Genomic DNA, 20,626 nt, shown 5'->3' with positions numbered 1-20,626 from the left:
GTTGAAGCAATGTCAGGTCTGCGTCTTGCTCTAACAGTACCGGGGCTGATCTGCCCACGGTTGCTTCATTTTCAGGGCATTGCAGAAGTCCAGACAAAAGTCTTACCAGCTAGGGATCCCATGCGGGGACCGTGGTGAAATCAGGTTAAAAGGGACCGCACAGGTCGGCGCCAAAGAAAATAGGAAAGGAAAGCCCTCCGGCCACCAGGGCCCCTCCCTGCAGGACCCCCTGCCCGCCTAGAAGTCGGCAGGGCACGTGGTTGAAGGTGGAAGATGCAAGAGGACATCTCCCCGCCCCCGCGGCCCTGCAGCCCCCAGGGTTGGCTGGTTTCTGGGTCGAGGCGCTACCGTGTACCCTTTGCCCTTCCCCAGATTCGTTATGACACCCGAGGGCAGCTCAGGCCACTCCAGCCGCGTTTGCTCTCCGCCTCCCGCCACCCGCCTGCCGGCCACCGGGCTGGCGCGCGGCGGGGCGGGGCCGGGGCGGGGCCGGGGCGGGGCGGCCGCGGCACGCGCCCCGCCAGCAGCGCGGCTCCAGGGCGGCAGAGGCTGGGGCGCGCAGGCAGCGCGCAGAGACCACGGCGGCGCCCTTAAATAGCATCGGGAGCCGGCGCGGGGCAGGCAGCGGGCTGCGGTGACAGCCGGCGGCGCGGGGGCCCGGCCAGCCGAGCAGGTGAGTGCTCCTGCCGCGGGGAGCCGCGTGCGTTCCCGCGGCGGCGCCCGGGGTCTCGGCCGAGGCTCGGGGCTGGGGCTGCCCTGCCAGCCCGAGCCCGGGACCCGGGAGGCGGCGGCCGCAGCGGAGGCGCGTGAGCCGCCGCTCGGCTCGCGGGCCCTTCCGCTGTTCCGGCCTCCCTTCCCGCCGCAGCGGAGGCCTCCGGGCCCGAGCCGCCGCCGCTTCCTGTGCCCGAGCCGGGGATGCCCACCCGCCCCCCGCGCGCGGCGCGGGCGCGTGGCTGCTGCACGGCGGGGGCCCGGTGACGCGCGTCGCGGGACCGGCCTCTTGTCGCTGTGGCGGCGGGGCAGCCAGACCCCGAGCTTGCCATGTGGGGGAGAAGATCGCGTGGGGCCGGTGATGCCGGCCTCGGCGTGATGGGGGCCCAGCGCGGAGAGCTTGCACGAGGGTCAAAGGCAGCATCAGAAGCCGGTTGCCGTATGTAGAAATTCTCGCGGTGTCTCCACAGGAGTGCCCGTAGCCGCTGCACAGAGCCATGATGGAGTCGTTGATTTCAGGAGCCTGGCGTTTTTGAAATTAGGAAACAAAGATGAAATCTATCACCTGGCAGCGTAGACAGGGAGTGGTGGTGGATGGCTTGAATGAACACGTGGACTAGAACCTAGGGACAGACGCTCCGGCTATCGGTGTGTACGTTAGAATTGCAAACCCTTCCCCGCCCCACTCACGTTCAAGGTTATGGAGTTTAATTAAGACCATTGTAAAAATGTCCTTTGCCTTTTAAAATTAAGCCTTTTAAAAGCTTCTTGTTGGTGCAGGGGTGTCCAAAGGGCCAGACTGTCAAGACCCTTCCTTTTATTTATTGATCTTTGCTTAGCATGAGGGAAACTGGTTACATTTCACAGTTTCTGACACAAATTTCACGTGTGATTATCCCATTGTAAGCAGTTATTTGCTTAAGACAAGCAAAAAGTCAATCAAAAACTCTGGTTGATTATGCATTTTCAGGTGGAGGTGGCAGGTTAGATGGGCTTAAAACTTAAGACTTGAATCCACGGTCTGTTGGGTGGGCTTGAGAAGGTGAAACTTTTAAAGGACCCCTTGCTTCCCATCAGTGTGGAGCCAGTCTTGGGAGATGTTCCTTCTAGTCCTGACTCACCTGGGAGAATCCCTTCCCAGTCTGAAACTTGACTCCTTATTTGTGAAAAGCATGCTTTAGACAACAGTCTTTTACCAGCTAAAATTCTATGACTAGAATAAAGAGAATCCTTAAAAGCAGCACCTCATATCTCCTTCCTTCATTTCAAATAATATAGACATATTATAGAACGTATAGTATAGAGTTCTGTTTTCTGCATTTGCTGTGAGTAGAGAAGACTTTAGAAATCACCCTTCTCCCACAATTATAAGCATTTTGACATATTTCCTTCCTGTCTGTGTTATGCATATTTTGGCAGTATTTTTATTGTTATTGCAGGCAGCCTAAAGAGAAATCTCTGGGCTTTTTAATTTGGGGCATTTAAGAGATAGACACATGTGACAAATGCAGGTAGGGACAGGTATCTATTTATATCATACAGGTAGAGTTTTCATAGCTATCTCTGCTTTTGGATGAAGTTGGAGATAACTGAAAGTGTACCAGCATGCCAGTGTCTTGCTGAATGTCCAGGTCCTGTTACATCTTTTGGTTTTTTGTTTTTTTTTTTTTTTTGGTGAGGAAGATTGGCCCTGAGCTAACATCTGTTGCCAATCTTCCTCTTTTCGCTTGAGGAAGATTGCTGCTGAGCTAACTAACATCTGTGCAAATCTTCCTCTATTTTGTATGTGGGATGCCGCCACGCTGTGACTTGATGAGTGGTGTGTAGGTCTGCACCCGGGATCTGAACCTGCGAACCCTGGGCTGCTGAAGCAGAGCAGGTGAACTTAACCACTATGCCACCTGGCCGGCCCCTACATCTTTCGTTTTTGGTGTAGGTGTCTTGTAGGAAAATGGTTGTGTTTGGAGGAGGGGCTGGGGAAAGATCAGATTGTTTTGTCATTATAGCTCAGAATTTCTCCTCTTTCCCTTCGTTTCACTTTCCTGGAAAGAGCGAGACTATAGGAATACTAGTAATTTCTAGATATTGATACTCAATAACCTTAGAGGAATATGTAGTTTTTAAGGTCAGTTGCTGAATTTATTGTGCAAGTTTGTCATTTAAAGCATCTGCCCATTATTTGTTTGCATTTAGTCTTTTCTAAGCAAATTCTGTTAAGTTGAATCCATTAATAATGTTTTATGAACAATATTGTTTGGGTGATGCAATGGGTTGGGTTAGACTCCTATGTTGCAAAATACAAAAGAACTTCTTTTAAGGCAGCTCAAACCTGTTGGTATCCTAAGGCCTCTTCAAGCCTTACTCTCTGACAGGCTGTGGTCAGTCAGGAGGTAGATGGAAGGTGCCAGAGTTTTTATTGCAAGTTATCAGTCCAACTTAGTGGTCAGACACAACATTAGAGTCATTTTACTTGGACAGTCATGCCCAGAGACTAAGTCTCAGTGGACAGAGCTGATCTGAAGCTGCCAAGGGTGGAGTTTGCATTTCAACATTCTAGTACTTATAGGGGCTTCGGAGAGCTTTTAAAGAAACACAAGCCCTGAAGTAGTAGCTAGACTTGATGAACTACAAAGTAGAGGCACTTTTACCAGTGTTTGTGGCCGCAACTCTGAGATCGTCATTTTGTCTCCTGTTCCTTACCTAAAATGGTGAATGCCAACTCATAAGAAATTCTAGTTTGTGTCAGCCCCAGGTGATATGTAATTTGAAACAGTTGCCCATACCACGGTAATAAGAGAAAACTGTCACGTAATCTTGAGTTAGGTTAATTTTTCTGCTTTTTTACATCCGGACATTAAGAAGTTCTTCCCCCCCCCCCCCCCAAAGCCCCAGTAGACAGTTGTATGTCATAGCTGCACATCCTTCTAGTTGCTGTATGTGGGACGCGGCCTCAGCATGGCCGGAGAAGCGGTGCGTCTGTGCGCGCCCGGGATCCGAACCCGCCGCCAGTAGCGGAGCGCGCACACTCAACCGCTCAGCCACGGGGCCGGCCCAAGAAGTTCTTGACTGTTTTGGAGACAGTGCAGTGTTCAGTTAGTTGTAACCTTTGTGGAATCAAGAGGGGAGGATGAAATATGATGGATAAGTATGATGGAGCCTTCCTTGAGACGCAGCTGGCTTGGAAGGATGGTGCATTCTTAGGCAGAGCTGGGGACTCTGCTCCCCTGTGCTGCCTGCCTCAGAAGAATACATTCAGCTGCAGGCCATTGTCTTGTCTCCCAAGTCTAAGATTTCAAAACTGGTGGCTCGTACCCGGGTTAAATTCTCTCCGTGAGTTAGTTGCCAGTCTTCAAGTTTTAAATAAATTTGAAAGCTGTCTAATAGCTAAATCAAAATCATTTGCCTCAGAAAAGCTATATATATATATATAAAAATACAAAATTGTAATATAAAAAAGTATATATAGATATACTATACACTATATACTAGTAAATATATATATATACTTTTTTATATTATAATAGGAGTCTGTGCTTATTATAGAAAATTTGAGAACTATAAAAAATAAAGGTCTTCAAGAGATTAAATACTATTAACATTTTTGTGTATTTCCTTTTTGTGTTTTTCTCAACAATTTTTTAAAATTTAAGCATATATTTTTAATTGAAGATAAAAATTTTGATAACTTAATTTTAACCACCTAAGTTATATGGTGAACATTTTTTCCATGTTGTTACCTACTCTTCAAAAAATGAGTTTTGAAGATGACTGCATTATATGGTTTGTGGGATGTACCTTAATTTATTTACTTTTCCCCTATTGTTGGATAATTGGGAACAACTGTCTATTTCAGAACCGTTGACCAAGCTTCCTATATATTTAAAAATATCTTTAAAAAAAATTAGGGCATGTTCTGCTTTTAAACTTGACAATGATTTGAAAATTATTTTTTGAATGAATGGTTTTAATGGACTTTTGGGTTCATGTGTTCTAGTCAAAAGCTGTTGAAATAAGGATTTCATGGCTTGGAAAGATAAATGGAAAGAAATGAGGGCATCGAATGGGGAAATGTGGGTTGCCTTTTACATCATTTCCTCATTCTGGGAAGGGCTTCTGGTAAATGTATTATCTGTCCATTTGTACAGTTTGGCTGCTGTAGAAATTGGCACCTTCCCCTCAGGTTTGTTGTGGGAGAAATGTCCGTATATATAAGGCCAAAATGCCCTGAATACCATTTATTCTTTTATTAACCAGAGTGAAGGGTAAGTTCCTACAGGAGCTAGTTTCTCCCTCCAGGCTCAGCTGTCAGCTACGAAGCAGAGCAGTGTCAGCTGATTAAGACGGTGGCCGCAGCCTGAGCACGGGCAGGCTTAGGACATGATGGGTGATGACAGCAGCTAACAGTCCAAGACCCACTGTTCTCAGTGCTTCAGATGTGCGACCTCAGTTAATCCTCCCAGTAGCCTTCTAAGGTAGGTCCTACTATTATCCCTAGTGGACAGATGATAAAAGAAGAGGTGCAGAGATTAAGTCACCCAAACCAGGATTTGAACATAGCCAGTCTGGCTTCAGGGCCAGAGCTCTTAATTGCTCGCCTCTAGTGCCTCTGTAGAGTTTGAAGGGTTCTTAGTCCAGGAGGGCCTGGAAAGTTCCGGGTTATCCAGCTGGTGGCAAGACTGAGGACAGAGCTGGTTCCTCTTCTGTGCCATTGCTCCTTGATTTCCCCTGGTCTCATTTACACTCCGTCTTTTACCGCCAGAGTCCTGAAAACAACGAGAATGTTTGATTGAGCCTGGTTCAGTGAGTGATGAGATCACCTCCTAGACAGCTGTGACTTTCTAGAGAATTAAAGGGTAGAAGGCTTTGCCTGCCCTGGGAGTGGGTCTTGTAACACTGGAGAACAATCGAGACACATGGTTAATGCATCAGGTGTGCGGCAGGAAGAGAGTTTGTGGGGTGGGAACAGGGGCCCAGCTTAGCAGAGATGGTGGAGCATCGCTCACTGAAGTAGAGGTTGGCCTCACCGTGGCGCACAGGTTTGCTTTCTGCTGTGTATCTTGGGGTACTTTGACCAGAAACAGACTTTCTCAGCATGTTCTAGATCGTGCTGAAAATTTTTAATAGATACGAAAATAGAATTGTGCGTTTTCAGGCTTTGAAGGCACCGTGGTATCATCTAGTGGTTATGACCCTATTTTCCCAGTACAATTTTAGGCAGAATCCCAATATCTGAAATAAATAAAAGCAGGGCTGCATAGTTGAAGTGTGTGTGGGGGGGCATCCCAGATCACACAGACATGGTCGCTTCCTCAGTCTCCCTTGTCCCCTCCGAGGCACTTCAGAACAACCCAGAACACTGAAGTAGCCTAACTCACTCACCTGACCTGTGGTGCGGAGATGGGGTAACTTAGCCAAGGTTACACAACCCGTGTTCCCCTCTGGCCATGACACACAGTGCAGTTTGTTCCTGGGCCCTGTACCTTTTCAGGGAACGGTTGGACCTCGCAGTTACCCTTGATTTGTGCCCTGAAATCCAGCCAATCAGCAGGTTCTGCTTATCCTGACTTACTCTCTGTACAATATCGTCCAACACACACTCATTTCTCCCTTTCATTCGCAGTATCACCGCCCTAGTCTAGAGTCTGTCACCTCTGGTTTAAACAGCAAAGGTCTTTAGTTAAAAAAAGAGGGGGAGGAGGATGACTTTTCCTAACACAGAGCTCTGATCGAATCCCTCCTCTGCCCAGAAGCCTTCCAGGGCTCCCTCTGTAAGGTCCCAAGTCTTTACTTAGCTTGGTCATTGGTGGGCTTCTAGAATCGGGTTCCAACCTGCTGTTTTCCTTGCCTCTCCCAAACCACAACATAGTGGGACTTTTGAAAAGCAAACTCTGGTGGCATGGTTGAAGCAAGGTCTCTGCACCCCAAGACTCTGTATGTGAGCTCTCTCTTCTGCCTGACCTGCCTTCTTGTGTCCTAGAAGGGCCTCCTGGGCCCTGCGTGCCTACCTCCACCTGTCTGCAATGACCTTTCTCATCCTGCACTCATTGATCATGGCCCTGCTCCTCAGCGGTACTTTTCTTGGAGTGACTCTCCATCTTCAGATTCCAGATCACTCACTGGAACCCTAGGCTGATGTTCAGCTGAGATGCATCAGCAACCACACTGGTGGTTAAAATGTTGAAATACTCCCATGCAGGTTAGAAAATATCCGCTACCCCAGGTGCCCCCTCCCCTAATTCAGACACTGAAGAGTTAATGCCTGGCCTGGCAAGGATCTCCTGATCCTGTTCTGGTGGCACTGGCCTACTTCTTTTCCCATTGGTTGATGCCTGGCTGTACCGGTTATTCAGTTTTTTGAACAGCATCCCTCCCTCTGTCCTTCATTTGCCTTTTCATGTATGCAGATCTTGCTTCCCCGAATAGGCCCCCCAGCCACACTCTAAGCTCTGGGCATTTAGGAGACCTAATCATTGTCATTTCTGTGTTTTCAACAGCATTTAACATAGGGCCTGACTGGTAGTAAGCACTTAATATATTCTGATGGTTGACTGAGACTAGGAGACATTCAGATAGTCAGATGTCCCATAGAAGGGGTTGCTGACAAGAATGTACGTTTAAATGTTCCAGGTTTGTATATGATGATACTGTGCAAAGCTTAGATCTCTGCACCAAAGCCTGTGCATCACTGGCTGGAGCTTTGTGTTGAGAAGTACTGTACATCAGAGGTGTCTCAGAGTAATTTCAGTTATGTTGGAGTAGCAGGTGGTTGTGGGCTCTGCAGGATGTGGGAGGGAAGGAGATCAGGGTCAAGTTCCAGATAATCTTACATAACTGTACTGTAGTCTTTGTTTACCTGGTATTCCTACTTAAAATCCTACCTTGTTTCTGTGCCACTAGTGACATGGTCACAGAGGTGTTTGTTCCTTTTGTGGGACAGTGCAGCCTCAAGCAGGCTTCAGAGGTGTCACAGAATGTGGAACTGGCAGGGACCTTGCCTGTCAAGTGGTCCAGCCAGCCACCTCACCAAGGACAGAGCTGAGATCCAGGAGGTGTGGCTGAGCAGCCCAGAGACAGTCTGTGTTTTTCTCTTCTGACACGAGTCAGAGTCAACCGCCACAGATGCTAGGACCTTGCCAGAGTTCAGGCAAGCTAAAGATCCTTGGCCCCTGAGGCAGGGGCTGAAGCTGTGGGGTCCCCACCCCAGACCTCCTCAGATGAGGCCGGCCCCTTAGCCTGCCGTGGCCCCACGGCTGTGATTCTCCTTCCTCCAGAACAGCTGACCCAGTCCACTTGGCCTCCCACACTTGGCTACGTGACGGTCACCGGCAGTGTCCTGCCCTCTCCAGCATGCTTCTTTCCATCACAGGGCGATGTTGAATATCTTTGTCTCCCTCCAAGATGGAAAGTCTGGTGGCAGGCTTTGGCAGCCACTGTTGCTCTGCCTTCTAAGTGTGGCAAGCTTTTCAGGGTGCCCCAGTTAGCTGTTTTATTTGTTGCTGCCCATAGCTGGGAAGTGACGGAGACTCCAGCCAGGCGCATGACCAGAGAGGTTGCAGTACTGCTCAGGAGATTAAGGGGTAGTCCTCAAAATGGGGTATGCGTGCCCTGGGGTTGGGGGGATAGACCATCCATTAGGGTGCAAGGTGGAAATATTAAAACTTCTATACATTTTTATTTTTAGCTTTCTTTTTTAATTCATATTTGTGTATTTTATAATGTTCAGAAAATATTTGCACAGTGTACATGTATCTAGTTTATAAATAAATACATTTACTTATTAGGGATGCATTTTATTTTTTTGATGCATTATCAGTTTAGGAAACCGGAAAATTAACCCCTTCTCCTCCATCACCGTGGCAAGAGACCTCTGAATGCCATTTTTAAAAGGAGAGAACTCAGTCTGTCAGATAAAAGGCTATAGAAACGGCTTTGTGAAACTAGGTTGTGAATCATATCAAATTGGTCTCTGACTTCAGGTGAGTCAGGTTAAATCCAGAGTATGTTTTGCTTTTGGACCCAAAACTTGATAATGTAGAAGCCTCATTAGGACAAGGTGTTTTTTGTTTTCTTTTTTTCTAGTTTATTCACTATTGTGTCCTCTAAGGCAGCGCTGTGCTTGACATGGAGAAGGGTACTCAATACATATTTGCAGTTTGCTTACACGGACCTTTTTCTTGCATGGCAATGAAATATCATGCTGGGTTGGCCACTTCCAGTCAATATTGAAGTTGGCTTGCTTTGTTGAAACCTTTAGTCAGTTGGCAGGATGCAGTGTATGGGGCAATCAGTTTTACTCCCCGCAAATGAGTTCTCAAAGCTGTAGGATCGTAGAGCCAAATGGGCCTCAGAAGTGTCGCCTGAAGGATGGGATGTTTGGGATTTGCTTTAAAATAGTTTTAAAAAAATGGATATAAAATGAAACAGTATTGGCCAAATGTTGATCACTATTAAAACTGAAGCTGGAGTAAAAGGTAACGTGGTGGTTTATTATTCTACTCTGTCTACTTTTGACTAGATTTGGAAATTGTCATAGTAAAAATTTAAACAAAACATAAGGGAAAATGGAGACCCAAAACTAGTGTCACCTGTTCTGAGTAGGTAACAGCCGGACCGGACAATCTCCTTTTCTTTCTTTTTCCCTCTTTGAAACACAGGGTCATTATTCTCTAATTCTCTGCGGTTTCAGCTTCTCCAGGGCCAGCTCCCTCTTCTGACAGTGACCTGAGCTCCTGCTGTAATTCTAGCTCATGTCCCATGGTTGTCACCAACTCCTCCCTTATCCCTCCTCATACAATGAGCTAAATCCTGGTTAACCTTTTCTCTGTTTTGAGGGTTGCTTCCTCCAGCACCCCTGAGGTCTTCCACAGAGCTGATGAATTTTAGAGGTCAGAGGCGTCCCATGCTCTTTAAAGGCCCCCTTCAGTCCTGAGGAACCACACAGCCTAAGAATATTTCATAAGTTCCATTCCTCTCTGCTTTTTAGGGGCACAGCAGTTCCCTGCTGAAATCTGTACACACTCAAAAGTTCATTTCTCCCAAACTTGCCAGGAGTGGCCTCCCTTGGTCTGAGTAGAGGTCTGTCTTCCAGTGACCCCAGTTCTGCTCAGCCGTTTCTCTGGCTTATCAGTCCTTCTGAAACCTTGATCTATTTTAAGAGGTGTAAGTAACTCGACCCAACCTTGTGCCCCTTCAGCCTCCTTACCCAGGTCACTGATATTCGATCGTGGCGACCTCTTTGAGCTGCAAGGACTGGGCCTTGTCCTTCTCTGCCTCGCCCTGGTGGGGATGGGGAGGGCTCCATACACAACAGCTGGCTGCGTGGTGCAGCCAGCTCTTTCTTAGCCTATTGACAGGAATGCTCTCGTGGGAGAGAGGCAGTGTCTGTGGCCTCTGGTTTATGACACTGTTGTTCCTAACCCGCGTGCCGGGCCAGCCTCCTCCACGCTCCCAGTGCTGACCTACCGGCTTTCAGGCTGGCTCTGGGGTGTTCCCTACCCCGACCTGTCTCTGCCTGTTGCCATCTGGCCTGCCTCCACGCTCGGCTCTCCCGACAGCCCTCCCTCCGTGCTACAGCCCATACACAGCACTGTCTCCCGCAGCTGGAGGCCTGGAGCCCCAGGCCCCCCACTGCTTCCCTCTTCGGGGTCATCTTCTGTCTGTAGTTTGGTTAACTCTTGCCGGTGTGATTGTTTTCATTGTTATCCTAAACTCATTGAAGGCAGAGAAAACACTACAAATGCTGTGTCTGCATGCTTATAGCCTTCTGTTTTCAAGGGACTAGGGACAGGGTTTTTTTTTCCCTGCAATTTTCAGAGTATTGTTTGTTAATTTGCAGTGGGACTCTTTCTCAAAGGGACTGTTAAGTGGAAGTTGCCCAAATAGCTGGACAGTGGCCATGCCAGGGCCCAACACAGGGCTGGTGGTGAGAGCTTACATGTGTACTTTCTGGGAGGGGCTTCTACTCCATCTGTCATTCTGCGCCCTAAGCCCTTTCTGGAGCAGGTGGGAAAACATAAATATGAGAGGAAATGAACTGACCTGACCTAATTATATCTTCTTTATCCTGAGAAATTAAAAAAATATATACAGCAAAGTACAAAGATTAATAAAATCATAAAACAAATACCTACATGCCCACCGCCTAGAAATGGTGGTTTTTAACACTGATTGTTTTCTTTATATGTCCTGCTGTCACCTGGAGTCCCTGGGTGTAGGTGGAATCTTGTTATTTAGTTCCGAACGCCAGGATTATGTGGCTGTCTTTTGCCTCCTCAAGCATTGCCTTGGAGGTGCTCCATGGTGTCGGTAATGGAAGGGGGCATAGCTTTCCTCTGTTCCCACTCCTTTCTTTTCTTTTTTTTCTTTTGTTCGGTGAGGAAGACTGGCCCTGAGTTAACATCTGTTGCCACTCCTCCTCTTTTGGCTTGAGAATGATTGTCGCTGAGCTAACATCTGGGCCCATCGTCCTCTATTTTTTATGTGGGACGCTGCTGCAGCATGGCCTAATGAGCGGTGCATAGGTCTGTGTGTGGGATCTGAACCCGCGAACCCTGGGCCTCTGAAGCGGAGCGCACAAACTTAACTACTACACCACCGGGCCAGCCCCCCAGCTCCTTTTTTGGTGCCCTCTGAGGCCCACACAGGCAGCAGGGGAGCTGGCTCAAGATTTTGCAGCTCATCAGGGGCACAGCCAGATCCTAGAACATGAGCTTTTTGCATTCCAGTCTAGTATTCTTTCCATGTTTCTGTTCTGTCTCCTTCCATATTCACTACTGGAAGTAACTCCTATGGACAAAGCATCTGAGGGAACCCCAGGACTTAGGTACCTTCTCTATGCAGTTTCTCAAAATCCCCATCCTGAGGCCCTCAGTATAGCTGAGTCCAGCTCTGGCTACTGTGAAGGGTTTGTCCCCTTTCCTAGTAAGTTGTTCTCTCCTTTTCTTGGTGGAGCCTCTTGCTTCGGGGTTTTCCTTGGTGGTTCATCGCAGGCCAGGAAGGTGCACAGTCTGTTCTTCTGGATTATTTTAGTGGCAACAGCAATTTTATTTCCTTCTCTGCTACTATCATAACAAGCTCTACTTATGTTGCCTAATTCCCCCAGACTATGGTGTCATGTTTTTTTAACGCGCAGTCCTACAGACATAATTAGGACTCTTCCTATGCGGAATGTCAGCTGAATTAACATGTCTTATTAGCTCCAGTTGATGAATGGGAAGCTTAACCTACAGAAACCTCTTCTGTCTTGGTTCTTGCAGGAAGGGTTGGGTCAGCCTAACAAACAAGTCTTCTTGTCTCCCTCAGCTGAAGCAAAACTGATCGACTCAGGCTGTCTGTTTTGTCCAAGCCTGCTCCCTTCTCGAGCACTTATCAGTCAACTTCCCTGCCTTGTCATGACCTATATACAGAAATCGCTTAACAGCATTAAATCAAATTGGTTTGAAGACCAATGGAAAAATCTTGCTTCTCTTAGGAATTTTTTTTTTGTGTGAAGAGGACTAGCCCTCTTTTTTGCCGAGGAAGACTGGCCCTGGGCTAACATCTGTGCCCATCTTCCTCCACTTCATATGGGATGCCGCCACAGCATGGCCTGACAAGCAGTGGGTCGGTGCGCGCCCGGGATCTGAACTTGCGAACTCCGGGCCGCCGCAGCGGACTGCGCGCACTTAACCGCTTGCGCCACCGGGCCGGCCCCTCTTAGGAATTTTTTTGAATGGAAACTTTTCCTCTTAAATCCATACCACTAAAATTTATCCTTGCTGTCCCACACAGAGGCCCTTATGTGACCTGAATATCTTCATTGGGCATGTCCTAGCCATAATTATCATCTTCCCAAGTGGATGTACATGGCAGGTCTTCATATCTACACTGAAGAGAGAAGGGCGGAGAGCCATATGTTTTGTTTTTTTTGTTTTGCTCTGGAGAGTGTTGGGCAGGTCCTGTTTCCAGCGTTCCTTACATCTCATATGGCCACCCACTGGCTCCCTCAATGTTTCTGGTAGGGTTCCTCTCACTAGATCTGCCATTGTACTCCAGCTCCTGGGCTGTTTCTCTGGCTTGGAGGATTTTCTTTTCTGTCATAGAAAACTCACTTACAGAAGTTGGTGGCCAGCCCTGGTGTCAGGCTCAGGACTCGAGTCCTTCTTCTGGCATTTGCTGTTCTACTTAGTAAAGATATTTGTTCTCTTTCCTTCCTGCGGGCAACCTTATTTGGTTTTAAACTGATCTGTAGTCACATGTCAAAATGTCTGCTAAGGAAAAGAGGGGATCCTTGCCCTGATGTGACCTTGGGGTGACATATATATAAGTGAGACAATTTGAGAAATATAAAACATCATGGGAAGGTAGGTAAGAGAACACTTTTATGTAGCCTTTAAATCAGTGGCTTGCAACGTTTTTTTTTCTTTCCCTCCGCATCACCTGGGAGATGCTATTTACTCCCTTCTGGCACACTGACTCACAGCAGCTCTGTGGGGTGTAGAGGGAGGATGCTGAAGTTTGGAAATGCTTTGAATACCCACTTTCTCTTGGGAGAGTCACTGTTCTATAAATACATCCTCCGGGGGCTTGCAGTAGAGAATTGGTCAGAATCACAGAGGGTCATTCATGACTCAGTAAATGTTTATGAAGCACCTGTTCTGGGCAAGCCACTCTAAGCCCCAGGGGCATATAAAGACAGATGGGATAGGACCCGGCCCAGAAGGAGAGAGAGGCGTCTACGTAAGAGAAGCGTACACTCACCATAGGTAGAAAATAGGAGATGCTGAAGACCACACGAGGGCTACAATTAAAGTATTCTGGAGGTCAGAGAAAGGACTGACTCCTTCTCACTGAGGGGCTCATAGAAGAATTTATGAGAGAAAGTGGCATCTGGCCTATTTGGGTAGGATTTCGACATCTCAAAACAGGGCCAGGGAAAAGAGGTGTAGTTAAAGGAGATAGCAAGGGAGAGGGGATGCAGAGCAGGATGGAGCATAGAGAAGACTCTCTGGTGGGCTTTGAGGAAAGGCTGTGTGTGGTGCAGGAAGGGCAGGAGGTCAGAGGAGGAATGGAGGTAGCGTGCACTGGGACACTTGCCTCCATGGCCCTGTTGGGGCAGGGGGCCAGCACGGTAGCTTGCCAAAGAAGCATGGGGTGAGGATGGAATGTTCTACTCACACAGGGAAGAGGGCTTTCAAGACCCTGGAAAGTTGGGCTGGGAGCTCACAAACCTCCTTCCTGTCTCACCCTCCCCACTTCTCTTCATTGTTCCTCCATTACTCTCCCAGCCTCCAAAACTCAGCCTTCCAATTCCTTCTCTTTTTTTCCGATTTACCCATTTAGTTACCAAATCCTGGTGTGTTTTTTTAAGTGATTAAAAAAATTTTTTTATTGTGGCAAAATATGCATAACAAAATTTGCCATTTTGACCTTTTTTTGTGTGTGTGTGTGAGGAGATCAGCCCTGTGCTAACATCTGCCAATCCTCCTCCTTTTTTTTTTTTGCTGAGGAAAACTGGCCCTGGGCTAACATCCGTGTCCGTCTTCCACCACTTTACATGGGAAGCCGCCACAGCATGGCTTGCCAAGCGGTGCATCGGTGTGCTCCCAGGATCCGAACTGGTGAACCCCAGGCTGCTGCAGCGGAGCGCACGCACTCAACCGCTTGCGCCACCGGGCCAGCCCCATCATTAGGACCATTTTTAAGTATACAGTTCAGTGGCGTTAAGTACATCCCTAGTGTTGTATAATCATTACCACTCTCTAGTTGCAGAAGTTTTCATCATCCCAAACAGAAACTCTGTACCTGTGAAGCAATAACTCCCCATTCCCTGCCCTCACCTCTCACCCTGGTAGCCTTTATTACTGTCTCTATGAATTGGCCTATTTTAGCTCCCTCATATAAGCAGCATCATACAATATTTGTCCTTTTGTATCTGGCTTCTTAGCATAGCATATCAAGGTTCATCCGTGTCATGGCGCGTATCAGAATTTCATTCCTTATTATGGCTGAGTAATATTCCATTGTATGGATATACTACATTTTGTTTGTCCCATTCATCTCCTGATGGACATTGAGATTCAAATCCTAGTTTTTTAAAGCACTGTGTATCATGGCTTTTTATCATTCTCTGCATAGCCTCCCACCTTTGTCTAGATTTGAATCACCATATGCCTGGGTCACAGCGCTCGCCTCTTAAGGTCCGTGGTCTTTGCCTTCAGACCTGGGCTCTAGTCCTGTTCTTGTGTGGAGCTGGGGCGGAACATTGAACTTCTCCTGGGCACAGTTTCCCGATCTTTGAGTGAAGGTAGTAACAGCCCCGTGCAGTGAGGACCATTAGGAGGATTACATTCACTCCTAGGTGTGATTGCTTTGCACAGAGCCTGACACTAGTAAGTGTGTAATGAACAGAGGCTCTTAAAGAAATCATAACCTCAGACTGATGTGCCTGAACGTCCTCCTTCCCCTCTCCTGTCTAATTTAACCCTGTCATTGGTTGCAGATGAACTTGCCAAAATCCTAGAGCTGAGGCGGGGAGTTACTTCCATCGTCCTGTTTCTGTCCCCATAGCCTGAATGGAGCTCATTTTCCTAGACGACCCTGAACCTTCCAGGACCAACTCCACTGTGCCTTCCACATGCAGCTCTCCCTGAGAGTGTGTGATCTCTTTCATAATTTCTTCCGTACTTAATGCCACCGTGTTATTCACTATTTTGTGTATGTGTTTGTGTTCTGTATTTTACTTCCAAGCCTCCTGAATCGGGTCTGCGAGATTTTCGAAGTTTGGACCCCCGTGTGAATATTAAATAACGTACATGCCCCCATAGAAGGCGAGAGTTTCCCCAGAGCTCTTTGGACCTCATATTAGAGTCTTCCCAAGACTTTCATTTTACGGTCACTTTATTTTGAATGACATCAGGTAGAGAAGGTACCTTGGCGTGAAACCACCTCTGCCAATCCTGGTCTTGGGTCCTTGTAAAGATCAACTGGCTGAATTTAACTTTTTCTAAGGCAAAGAAATTTAACACTAGTTGGGTGGTTATTTGTAGGGGCTTGACTTTACAAAGGCAAGTATTGGATATTATTATAAAAAGCATTTAAAAATCAGTTTAAAAAGCAATAAAGTATGAGGTTTTGTTATATGAACATGGAACCATAGGACAAATTTTGTAAACTGTCCTAACATTATACACGTGTTCCTGTGACTTGGGAGAATTTTCTCAGTGATAGCCACGAATGTGACTTTAAAAAATGCTTCAACGCTCAGGGCCAATCTTCTTAAAGCAAAAGAGGAAGATTGGCAACAGATGTTAGCTCAGGGCCAATCTTCTTCACCAAAAATAAAAGCTTCAGCTTAACTTAAATGGAAGATAAAAATGTGAAGATATGCCACAGAAAACTGTTAATCCTCAAAAAATGGCTTTAGAGTGGCTAGCCTGGGGGCGTAGTTCATCCTGTGCGCTTTGGTGGCCCAGGGTTCGCAGGTTTGGATCCCCGGCGCAGACCTACGCACTGCTTATCAAGCCACGCTGTGGCAGGCATCCCACATATAAAGTAGAGGAAGATGGGCACAGATGTTAGCCCAGGGCCAATCTTCCTCAGCAAAAAGAGGAGGATTGGCAACAGATGTTAGCTCAGGACTAATCTTCCTCACCAAAAAAAAAAAATATATATATATATGGGTTTAGAGATGCCTACGACCCTGTTTGAAGACACATGTCCAAAGAATTTTAATAAAATATTAATGAAATATGAATAGAAAAAAAGCAAGTATTTCTAGAGTAATTTATTTTGTCATGTGACTTACATATGTAGCTTAATGAACATAGAAACTACTATAAGTAGACATTTGGCCATTTCATCTAATCCCTAAGAGTTTATCTGTTCAAGTTGGACATATTATATTTGGAATCTGTTTATTTGGGGGGCATATATGGTAGTTGTGACTTGCGGCCAATATGAATGGGTGAGGTATGGCCCTAATCTTACTAGTTAAAAATTAGTCTAGCTTTATACTTGCTTTTATTTTTTTATTTTTTTATTTTTTATTTTTATTTTTTTTAAATTTTTTGTTTATTGCAGTAACATTGGTTTATAACATTGTAAAAATTTCAGGTGTACATCATTGTACTTCTATTTCTGCATAGATTACATCATGTTCACCACCAAAATACTAATTACAACCCATCACCACACACATGTACCGAATTATCCCTTTCACCCTCCTCCCTCCCCCCTTCCCCTCTGGTAACCACCAATCCAATCTCTGTCCCTATGTGTTTGTTTATTGTTGTTATTATCTACTACTTAATGAAGGAAATCATACGGTATTTGACCTTCTCCCTCTGACTTATTTCACTTTGCATTATACCCTCATTGTCCATCCATGATGTCACAAATGGCTGGATTTCATCGTTTCTTATGGCTGAGTAGTATTCCATTGTGTATATATACCACAGCTTCTTTATCCATTCGTCCCTTGATGGGCACTTAGGTTGCTTCCAAGTCTTGGCTATTGTGAATAACGCTGCAATGAACACATGGGTGCATGTACCTTTACAAATTGGTGTTTTCAAGTTCTTTGGATAAATACCCAGCAGTGGGATGGCTGGATCATATGGTAGTTCTATCCTTGATTTTTGAGGAATCTCCATACTGTTTTCCACAGTGGCTGCACCAGTTTGCACTCCCACCAGCAGTGTATGAGAGTTCCCTTCTCTCCACATCCTCTCCAACACATGTTGTTTCCTGTCTTGTTAATTATAGCCATTCTGACGGGCGTCAGGTGATATCTCATTGTAGTTTTGATTTGCATTTCCCTGATAGTTAATGATTTTGAACATCTTTTCATGTGTCTGTTGGCCATCTGTATATCTTCTTTGGAGAAATGTCTGTTCAGGTCCTTTGCCCATTTTTTAATTGGGTTGGTAGTTTTTTTGTTGGTAAGATGCATGAGTTCTTTATATATTTTGGAGATTAAGCCCTTATCAGAAGTATTATACTTGCTTTTAAAAGCTTTGTGTCCCACTGTTTCTCTGATAACTTTAGGGGGTATGGGCAGGGAGTGGATTACTGCAGAATTATTCAGCTTGACTCGAATATTCCAATAAATCAGGTTTCTAAAAACAGAGCATCTCTGCCTCATTTCTCCTTTCAGTGTCCTCTTGGAAATTGAATTGGTGATCCATAGAATCACTTTAATGAAAATTAAGTGGGTTTAAGGTTTACAATACTTAGTTGGGACGACAGGCTTCAAGACGGTGGATGGGACTAACTAATTCCCAGTAGAACTACTTGCTCGTTGTGCATGGGATCCCAAAGTTGCCCAAGTGGTCTTTCTCCTTCTCATGCCCAGAATGAGGAGATGGTCCGAGGGGAGTGACCATAGTCAGGACTTCCTGCGTGGGATGGGGTTTGGCCAGTGACCTCTGTTTTCCTTTCTAATTGGTGAGCTGGGGCATCTCTATGGAGTTTCTGTGCCTCCCTCTCTCTAGGGAGAGCCCAGCTGCTCTTTTGGTTCAAGAGGGGATGGCTTAAGCAAATCTAGCCTTAGGTAATTTGCCAGCCAGGGTTAAGGAGCACGAATCCAACGGTTTTGGAGTGGCACATTGAAAGAACAGCGCACGGTCAGTCTGCTGCTCTCTTGTTCCCCCCCGAGGCCGAGCTCTGCCCAGCTAGTGCAGGACAAAGGGGGAGCTTTCAGCCTTCTGTAAATAGCCTATTGTCCAGGCAGAGGAGGTGGAGCAAGGAATGGCAGCATCTTGCCCCTTGGCTTGCTGCTTTAAGGAGAGATGTCAGGATTTCTTCATTTGCTGCTGCCAGAGCAAGGGTGCTATTTATGTGGGATTGTTTGAGGGCTGCATTCCTATTGAAGTATTCCATCAAACTGTTATTATTCAGCTGGATGAAAGCTTGAGGAACTTGAGAAGGAGAGGAACATCCAGATCACCCGTTTTTTGGTTTGCAAATGACACGAAGAAAATAAAATGCTAACGTAAGTATAAGTTTGCAGAATTGCAGGAGCTGTGTGTGTGCGTGCACGCGCACACATCCTTAGAGAATGATGCCCTTGTGAGTCATCTCTGGCCCTGAACCACATTTTTTTCTGGTTCAAGCAGAATGGTAAGAGGCAAACCTTTATGTACAGTGGGCTTTGAAGCCCCATGTTCAGAGGCCAGGGTGATGGGATAAATGCTAGCGGTTAGATACGACATTGAGAGTTGCGATGGATTTCAATGCCGAGCTCTCATAATACCATGGAATGTGAGTGCTGGAAGGACCTTTAGAAGCCATCTGTTGTTGTCACAGTTCCTAACTTGGGGTGGGCTGAGGGGAACTAGTGAGCCCTATGTGCAAAGAAGCATGTGGATGCTCTTAGTGGAGAGGGCTAGTGGCGCAACAGAGGTTAAGAATTGTTTGTGTAGAGGAAAATTTAGAGTCTGGTTGGTGTCCCAGTCTTGGAAGAAGACCTTGGGGAAACGTTTTAAGTGTCTAGCCTTGGTGTCCTCATCTTCATTTTGTATTGTGATGTTCAGATAAGACATAGGACGTGAAAGCCTTTCTGAAACACTAGATCAATGCTGGTGGTGTCGTTAACTCTTCTTCCCGGAGTTTGGGCCGATGGGTACCAGGATTTCTGTTTTCTGACAGTCGTGCAGTGCAGTTTCTCTTACCTTGCCCTGTGCATCTATTTCTTCTCAGGTCTGTTTAAAGGTGTCCTTTGCTCTGGTTTTTTGCACTGGGCTTGTGCCAGATCTCCCTGACCGTTGTTACATTCCCGGCCATTCTGTGGTTTTAGACTCCAGCTTTATAGGAAATTCAGAAGACCCAACTGAGCAAAGCCACTTATTGTCGGTGCGGGAGGAAGGATGTGCAGGGGTAGCTGTAGAGGAAGGAGAAGCTCCCTGCCCATAGTCTTGTGTGTTCCTGACTGAGAGATGCTGGCTGCTTAAGACTTTAAGCCAACTGAATCATATTCTTAGCAAACAGCAGCATGATTATGTGCCTGGGCTATAAACTTCCTCAGATGATGTTGTGGAAATTTGCTTTTGAAAGAATTAAAAAAATATTCCAACCAGAACACCACTGGAATATGAATAAAATCTGAGTTTTAACCATTTGTTGGCAAGTACATGAGTCTTGATTCTTCTTAGAGCCCTGTTGGGACTGCCTTAAAGCCTTGTGTTTATGTCAGCTACAGCATTTTAGGCTATATATTGTGGCTAATTTTCTTTGACTCTAAATCTGTCTCCATTTCTAAATACCCCAAGTACCTTTTCCTTAACGGCAGTTAAATAAAAGGGAAAAGATTTATAATGCTCTCAGTTCACATTTGAGAGTTGTTCTTTGTTGTTAACGCTGTCAAGTTGAGTGGATTCTGACTCCTAGCGGCCCTCTAGACAGCAGAGTGCAGCCCTGCCCGGCCTTCTTGCGCCATCCTCTCCCCTTCTGGTGCTATATCAGGCACTGCTCCGCTGCTATTCATAGCTTATTTTGTGGCCAGTTTTTTCAGAAGTGGCCAGGTCCTTCTTCCTAGTCTGTCTTAGTCTGGAAGCTCCGCCGAAACCTGTCCACCAGGGGGTGACCCTGCTGGTATTTGAAATCCCAGTGGCATAGCTTTCAGCATCACAGCAGCACGCAGCCGCCATAGTATGACAACCGACAGACCGGTGGTGTGGTTCCGTGACTGGGAAATGGACCCGGGCTACGGAGGTGAGAGCAAAGAATCTTAACCACTAGACCACCAGGGCTGGCTAGTTGTTCTTTACATGGATCTAAATGAGGTTATTGTCTTAGTTCTTTAGTGCATAGACTATAGTTTTCCCATTTGTTCAGTGAAGTCGGTTTGCAGCTTGTTACCTGGCTGCCAGCTAAAAGGCATGAATTAAACCACTGTAGCTTGTAGTTTTCACCCACTACAGATAAGAATTCAGCTGAA

General features: G+C 46.4%; 1 protein-coding gene across 3 annotated transcripts in view; it reads left to right on the top strand.

Annotated features, from left to right (window-relative positions):
* Positions 1-533: 533 nt before the first annotated feature.
* ACSL1 (acyl-CoA synthetase long chain family member 1) overlaps positions 534-20,626 on the top strand; it is a 68,975-nt gene continuing 48,882 nt past the window's right edge. For 2 of the 3 annotated variants that reach the window (XM_087418358.1, XM_087418355.1), the window contains exon 1: positions 534-673. The gene's annotated coding sequence lies outside the window, so the exon portion shown is untranslated. Of the gene's footprint in view, positions 674-1,168; positions 1,360-20,626 lie in introns of those variants that run through there. The other variant, XM_087418357.1, reaches the window with a different exon arrangement.

Source organism: Ceratotherium simum, chromosome 28 (assembly GCF_057802395.1).
Source record: "Ceratotherium simum simum isolate JZ-2026a chromosome 28, ASM5780239v1, whole genome shotgun sequence".
NCBI classification, from domain to species: Eukaryota; Metazoa; Chordata; class Mammalia; order Perissodactyla; family Rhinocerotidae; genus Ceratotherium; species Ceratotherium simum.
This window is presented reverse-complemented; position numbering and strand designations above follow the sequence as displayed.